Below are 8,567 nucleotides of genomic sequence, written 5' to 3'. Positions count from 1 at the left end.
ACGGTAATCTATGAAGTGAAAGTTGAAGTGTTGAAGTGGCGGAGCGGGGAGCCTGCAGCCAGCCGCTCGTCCAAAGTCCTCCAGTGAAGTGTTTGTAATGAGGAGCAGTGGAGCTCGAACAGCCCCCTGTGGTCTGTTCCTTTCTGATCATGACGCAGAAGTAATTGACTTTTAAGTAGGAGGTCATTAGAGGAGATAAGTGCTCTGCTGCTGAGCCTCTCCACACCTTTAACCCTTTCATGTCTGCATACCAGGGGTCTCCACATCCCGGCAGCCGTGTGGCCCTCCGGTCCCTCACTGGTCCGATGCTGCTTCAAGACCTCTTTCGAATCACACTGCTGTGAGCTGCTCACTCAACACAAATCCAGGACGTTTTCTACTGACGTTGTCCTCACTGTATTTCAATTTCATCAGTTTTATTCCAACAAAGTATAAGATACAGGCTGTGAGAAAATATTCAACTGAAAGTGAACTGCTACAAATTTTAAATTGTTAAACTAGTAAAGCACGTTTTGTTGGCTGTAACTAATTCATGCTCTACGGTTAAAACCAGCTCCTTTAACGTGTCATTATGATCTCAGATTTTTGAATCTGGAGGAATTCTTCAGTTTTAGGAGTTAAGGTAAAGTCAAATAAAAGTATTCAGAAGGAAAAATATCTATGAATCTGAAAATAGAGCAGATAATTGTCAGCAGGACTTTTTTACTTTCCCTGAACCTCCTGAGACACCTCAGATTTACCTGGAGACCTTCAGGGGTCTTTAGCTGCAAACTGCAGGTGTTGGTTTAAATTATGACTGTGGATTAAAAAGATCATCAAAATAATGATTCAGACGAAACATTAAAAGTACCGCAGGGAAATGAAAAAAACAGACATATGACATGTAGTTTTTTTTCTCTTTGCTCTCAACATTTGTTTTAGTAAAACCCTCTTGAGTTTCTGTCCCTCCAGCGGAGACGTACAGACAGACATACCTCACCGCCTGTTAATATGTCGTCTCCTGAAAACGTTCTCTACATGATCATTATTTGTACTTTTGATATAAAAGGAGTGCCACAGAGGTGTGGTTGGACACTGTGGGCCCCTGACAGCAGCTCTCTGGGCCTGAAGCATGATGTGCTTTCTGTCCCTGCAGCTGGAGGCTGATTTATAAAAGCTGTGGACCTGCAAAATATGATACTTTTTATTTACTGAACCAGGGCTGTATGAAGAAGCAGCATGAACATGTACATATCTATATTTAATAATCAATATAACAGGAGGAGGCTTCATGCTGAAGCAGCTTCAGAGCCCCTCAGTACAGACGAGTAAAGATCCAACTCTCCCTCCTCTCTGATAACTTGTGACGGACCCAGTCTCTCAGGCTGGTCCCTGCCATGTGCCTGCACGGCCCTCCACAAGCTTCACACCTGTGACCTCTGCTTCACACCTGCCCAGAGAACCTTTCCACCACAAACAACTTCATTAGATCAGCGGCTTCAATTAGAGAAACACGGAGAGAGACACTCCTCTCCCCGGCCTCCTCTCTCCGGCCTCCTCTCCCCGGCCTCCTCTCCCCGGGGCCCTCCTCTCCCCGGGGCCCTTCTCTCTCCGGCCTCCTCTCCCCGGCCTCCTCTCTCCGGCTTCCTCTCCGGGGCCTCCTCTCCGGGGCCTCCTCTCCCCAGCCTCCTTTCCCCGGCCTCCTCTCCCCGGGGCCCTCCTCTCCCCGGGGCCTCCTCTCCCAGGGGACCTCCTCTCCCCAGCCTCCTCTTTCTGGCCTCCTCTCCCCGGCCTCCTCTCCCCAGCCTCCTCTCCCAGCCTCCTCTCCACAGCCTCCTCTCCCCGGCCTCCTCTCTCCGGCCTCCTCTCCCTGGCCTCCTCTCTCCATCCCAGCAGATGTTTATTCATAGCTGCCTTTCTCTATTTTAATCAACAATTATCTGACTCCATGAAGCTGTTTAGTTTGAGGATTAACCAGCAAAATAAAAGAGACAAAATGCAACTGAAGTCTGATCAGAAATACAACTGCAGGTTTATCAGTCTGAAGACTTTTAATTATATTTAACAAATAGCTGTGTTCATAATGAACAAAACAGTATATAGTTTTAGTTGAAGTCAAACAGCCCATAATGATTTTTTTTAAAACTCTAACTATATATATATATAAAAATATAAAACCAAATTATACATATATATATATAATAACTTTTTTTTAACTTTTAAAAGTCAGGTTTTTTGTTTGTTTTTTTGTTTGTTTATTTTTGTTTGTTTTATTTTTATGATGAAATAGTTTATTTGAAAAACAATAAAGAATTAGTAGGTTGATTGGATTTTAATACATGGATCTTTGCGGTTTAATTTGAAACCTAATAAAAATCTAAATAATTTGAAATCCAGTTCTGTTTCATTATTTGAATATTTTATACATTTCATTTTGTATATAAAAAGAAAGACTCACCGATAGATGATATTTGAACCGGCGGTCCTTCAAGATGTTGAAGCCCGCTGAGCGGCCGTGTTAGTCGGGATGGAGGAGTTACTGAGGCGGCCTGAGCAGCATGATCCTCCGCTGTGGCTGCTGTCCTCCGGTGTGAGGCCGGGTCCGGGTCCGGGTCCGGGGCTGCTCTGAGCGGGCTGTGCGGGACGGGGCGGGGCTGCGGGGCTGCTGGTCCGGACGCCGCTCCGCTCCACTGTTCTGCGCTCTGAGCTGCCGCCGCCTCTTTATCAGTCCGACACCGCAGCACGTCACACAGCTCAACACGACCCGACACGGAACACTAGTGCTGCTACATGATGCTGCGGGTCAGGAGGTGGTCCATGTTGCACACAGTGGGCAGGGCTGCGCGCGTAGAGAGGTGCCTGCACGCGGCTGCTGGATTCAGAAGGAGATTTTAAAAAAGAGCCTACAGTTTTATGAAGCTTAACTAAAATTAAAATCATGCATTAAACTGACCCTGTGCAGAACACTGTTGCCTTTTTGATTTTCAGTAACAGAGCAGAGACGATGAGTCTGTGCGCGTGCACTCTTCTGTCTTTTGGAGAATTTCTCTAACTTCCACTAAATTCTAACTTTTTGGAGACAGACCCGTGATTCCATCAGCAGCTGATTCAAACAGCCCTCTGCAACGAGTGCGCTCTCTAGCGACTCCACTGTGCACAACAGGTGTCAGTCAGAGGCCATTAATTCCATGATCTGACAGCTGTCAATCAGATGAGTGAACAGAAGGTCTGTGAAGCCGGTTTGTCCTGCAGCCAGTGAATGATGCCTTTGCAGGTGTGTGTGTGTGTGTGTGTGTGTGTGTGTGTGTGTGTGTGTGTGTGTGTGTGTGTGTGTGTGTGTGTGTGTGTGTGTGTGTGTGTGTAGGGGGAGGGGGGCACAGGGGTCAGAGTTTACCTTCACCTGTGATCCAACTACAGCTCAGCCCCGAAGTGCAAATATATCTGATCTCATTCTACATCTGAGTTTTGTTGTGGTCTGTTTACCTGGAAGAATTATTTCAGTTGTGATCTTCATAGACTTCCTTCCACTCAGGACTGTAGATCAAACATACATGGGTCTGTCCTGTGAGTTTGTTCTGAAGAGATTATCATTATGATTATTATTTTCAGAATGTAATTATTTTTATTGTTGTTTTTATAAAATTATTTGTCAGATTTGAATACAAACAAATGAACAAACTAAATAAAAACCCGTGTGAATGTTTTAGGTGTAAAATGAAGGTGGTTTGAGAATATGATGCAACAGATACTTTTAATCAGCTGAACGCTGCTTCAATGGAAGAAAACCACTCAAGAAGATCTGACCTGTGTATGAAAGCGTTAAAATCAATGTCACATGTTTGTTTAAATTTGGTAGTTGACCCATAAATAGAGCATGATCTCATTTATTTTTTAATTTTTACAAACAGGGAGATCATATATCTGTGAGAAATCTCCAGGTTTAACTTGAGGTTGGGAACCACTGCATTAAAACATGCACTGTACATACAGCTTAACATATAAACAGCCTGCAGCAACTCAGCAGGGAAACAGAGAGGAGGAGCCCCCTGGTGGAAGTTTGGAGCAGTGCATGATGTTACCTGTGACACCTGCGCCTTTTCCAGAAACTTTCAGTTGGTGAAGAAATGATGAACCTGTCGTGTCTGATTCAGTTTCCATGTGGACGTATGTTTAACTGTTAAATTTGTATTTTAATCACTGCAGATGTCAGAAACAATGAAGGGTTGCTGTTATCTGGAAGAGAACCAGATCGGAGAGCAGTGATCGGTCTGTTACACTCAACCTGAGAGGATTCTGACATGGAGAATGATTTTCACTTAAATTCACTTCATGTTGACTTTGCTTATCATTTTCCTGCGAGTCTTTCACCTCAGCTCTTGTGTTCTGTCTCATTTAATCCATTAGTGCAGCAGTTCACTGTCTAGTTATGGAATAATAAGAATCAACAACAGCAATGCTGTCATCTTCCTCGTTGGTAACTGTTCTTCTGCCTGTTTGCGTTGGTGTGTGACCGAGCTGTAACTCAGAGCTCTGTGTTGGTGAATACTGTGTTCAGATGTCTGGCAGCATTCCCTGGCCGCCTCAGCAGGCCTCTGAGCATGCCCAGTGGGAGGAGAGCTCCAAGGGAGCTGAAACTCCTGGTCGTAGTGGAGTCGCCGTGGACATCAGTTGGGTTTTATCTCCTTGTCTGTGTTGTTTGGGGTCTGAGCTCAAACACAGGGACGTGATTAGAGGAGTAATGGTCCCTGAGAGCTCCATCTGTCCTCTCTCTCCATCACATCGTTCCTTTAGTTTTCCCTCCTAACTGCATGTAATGCTCTTCACCTTGTGGCAATATACTTGATGCATTTTAGCACTTGTGTTGAAGTCGGAGCCAGGGGACCATAAGAATGTGTAATTTTATGATGGTATGAAACCACAGAGGGTGGTTGTTCATACACACCAAAACACTGTTGACTCACACTGCAACTATTTGTGGTTGGAGCTGCTTTTGATTTGGACAAAATGAGGACTGCATGCAGGTGCGCTGGTGCACACACACACACACACACACACACACACACACACACACACACACACACACACACACACACACACACACACACACACACACACACACACACACACACACACACACACACACACACACACACACACACACACACACAAATACATTACACACACTTAACGCATGAATGCATACACCACTGGCTCCAGGTTTGGGCCTCTATGACTTCAGCATTCCTGTCCTAACTACTGCTGCTGGAGAGCTTTTACTACTTTAAAACTATTTTACATTATTCTTCTCTAACAGTGTGCAGGTTCGCCTCCAGGAGCTGAACTGTGCTCTAGTCCACATTACAACACACTATGTTTAATAAACATTATTAATATTTATAATAACCAGATGAGATAAATAAGATAAATAAGATGAGATAAGATGAGAGCTCCTCATGTTCAATTATCTACAGTTACACAGATGTTAATAAATGCCAGTGTGAGAGTCTCTGCTGTGTTTCTGTCCTCTGATCCCTGTGTGTCTCACTGTGGGCGGAGCTCCACCTCTGCTGCACTGACAGGTGCGGAGCCAACACAGGTGGAGGGAGGAGGGGAGATTGTCCATAGACCAGAGTTTGTATTTCTGAACATGTTTCATACGTGTGCAGAGTACCGTGATGACCTGACTGTGTCACAGCAGCTCAGTGAAACATCGTCTTTAGATATGAGCGGAGGCAGAATAACAAATGATCTGTGTTTGGGATGATAAATCAGAGCGGCAGGATGTTCTGGGTCTTCTTACAGGGCAGAAGATGAAAGTTTTGATTTCAGTGATGCATCAACTCGTGTCTTCAATCTTCGGTCGTCCTCCTTCATGCAGAGCAGGAGGTTCCTCTGCTTCCTCTGCAGCTCACAGTGTAATTTACCAAAGAGGAGATCTGGTTCTGATGGAGAACGTGGAGTTCATGTGTATCATAGTTCCAGTAATTAGATCCACATGGAGAAGAACTGCCGCTGCACATCAGGCTCACTACTGTTAGTATGTGTTCATGTCCAGTAGTTTATATAAGATGCTCACAACTTACATGACCAACATTTTACTATTAATGCAGGTGCAGTAAAAGTGTCTCCTTCCTTCTATCAGCTCATTGTTTTCTGTTCATTTAAGATGTTAAACATGCTCCATATATAAAACATTATAATGAAAGACGTGTAATCTGCTCTTATATTTTATTTCTTTACTTATTCTGTTCACATTTCCATGCCTTAATTATTTTAATCACGTTAACATACTCTTATTGCTTTTATTCTATCTGATCTTTTATCATAGCTCCTATTATTGTTTATTTTGTATTATTGCAGCTTTACTCTATTTAATGTATTTTATTGTCTTCATATTTCTTCTTTGTAATTTGGTTTTAAAATTGTTCTTAAGTTATTTTAATGTTCTGGTGTACAATTGTCTATCTTATTATTGGCCTGTCAATTGTATGTTTAGCACTGTAAACCGTTAGTTATATAAATAAAGTTTGATTAATTGATTGATTAAAGTTTTGGTGTATTCAGATATGTTTCACAGGTTGTGATTAGAGGCTCATCAGTGAGATGATCTCCACCTGAGTCCAGGTGTTCTCTTTATAACCCTCCTCCTGCAGTCTCTCCTCTCACTGGTTTGCAGAGTCAGATGGTTGCTGTGTTTTCTCCTATTTTAACTTTCATGTTTAGTTGTGAAAGTTAACTTTTGTTCTGTTAAAATACATTACTTTTGTGTGTCTGCACTCTCAGGTGTGTCACCTGTTCTTTTGTTGTCTTTGATACAGGCTGTGACAGTATAAATGATAAATGTCTGCTCCTGTCATGAGGTCGTGTTTTTGTTTTTTCTGCCTTTAAGTATTCTATTTCCTGTTGTATTTTGGTGACTCGCGTCTTGCTCATTTCAGATGTTTGACTTCCTGGAGATGTTCACAGCGTACAGTGATGTCAAACACTGCAACACTGAGCAGAGTGAGAACTTTATTTCAATGTCATCTGATATGGATGAATGATGAATGATGAATGATGAATGATGAATGATGAATGATGAATGATGAATGATGAATGATGAATGATGAATGATAGATGATGAATGATGGATGATGGATGATGGATGATGAATGATGGATGATGGATGATGGATGGATGATGGATGGATGATGGATGGATGAATGATGGATGGATGATGGATGATGGATGATGGATGGATGATGGATGATGGATGATGGATAGATGGATGATGGATGATGGATGATGGATTGATGATGGATGATGAATGGTGGATGGATGATGGATTGATGATGGATGATGGATTGATGATGGATGATGGATGATGGATGGATGATGGATGATGGATGATGAATGATGGATGGATGATGGATTGATGATGGATGATGAATGATGGATGGATGATGGATGATGGATGATGGATGGATGATGGATGATGAATGATGGATGGATGATGGATGATGGATAGATGGATGATGGATGATGGATGATGGATGGATGGATGATGGATGATGAATGGTGGATGGATGATGGATTGATGATGGATGATGGATTGATGATGGATGATGGATGGATGATGGATGATGGATGGATAATGGATGATGAATGATGGATTATGGATTATGGATTATGGATGATGGATGATGGATGATGGATGATGGATGATGGATGATGGATTGATGATGGATGATGGATGGCTGATGGATGGATGATGGATGATGGATGGCTGATGGATGGATGATGGATGATGGATGGATGATGGATGGATGATGGATGGATGATGGATGGATGATGGATGATGGATGATGGATGATGGATGATGGATGGATAATGGATGATGGATGATGGATGGATGATGGATGATGGATGGATGATGGATGATGGATGATGGATGATGGATGATGGATGGATGATGGATGATGGATGATGGATGGATGATGGATGATGGATGGATAATTGATGATGGATGATGGATGATGGATGGATGATGGATGATGGATGGATAATGGATGATGGATGGATGATGGATGATGGATGGATGATGGATGATGGATGGATGATGGATGATGGATGGATAATGGATGATGGATGGATGATGGATGATGGATGCTGAGCAGTAGTTCAGAGAGGATCTTGTTGTAGTTGCTGAGATTTGTATCATTGAAATGTTGTTTCAGTCATGTGATCTGAGAGACAGCTGGTCTGTGATTGGCTCAGAGGTGTTTGGTGGTTTTCTCTGCTGGTTGGAGGAGAGTTGAGATCTGAGAGGTGCTTGTTGCTCATAAAGAGAACAGAAGTGTTGTGTTGGCTGCAGCGCTCAGTCGTCTGTAAATGTTTCTGTGAACCACAAACTGTCTGGCAACTCTTTATTAACTTTATTCATGTATTTATTAATGTGGAGGTTCTGATCTGGGACACACACACACACACACACACACACACACACACACACACACACACACACACACACACACACACACACACACACACACACACACACACACACACACACACACACACACACAGATGAGAAGAAGAGCATTACATCA

General features: G+C 43.0%; 1 protein-coding gene across 1 annotated transcript in view; it reads right to left on the bottom strand.

The window, feature by feature from the left end:
- The window catches only part of osr1 (odd-skipped related transcription factor 1), a 14,457-nt gene extending 11,785 nt beyond the window's left edge, over positions 1-2,672 (bottom strand). Inside the window, exon 1 of the mRNA XM_069688525.1 lies at positions 2,438-2,672. The gene's annotated coding sequence lies outside the window, so the exon portion shown is untranslated. The remainder of the gene's footprint in view (positions 1-2,437) is intronic.
- Between the last annotated feature and the right edge of the window lie 5,895 nt (positions 2,673-8,567).

This window comes from Brachyistius frenatus, unplaced genomic scaffold (assembly GCF_029030835.1).
Source record: "Brachyistius frenatus isolate BFR_SWC_R1_liver_20210118 unplaced genomic scaffold, ASM2903083v1 Contig_619, whole genome shotgun sequence".
Taxonomy (NCBI): Eukaryota; Metazoa; Chordata; class Actinopteri; family Embiotocidae; genus Brachyistius; species Brachyistius frenatus.
The sequence above is the reverse complement of the archived record's forward strand: the minus strand, read 5'-3'. Positions and strand labels throughout refer to the sequence as shown.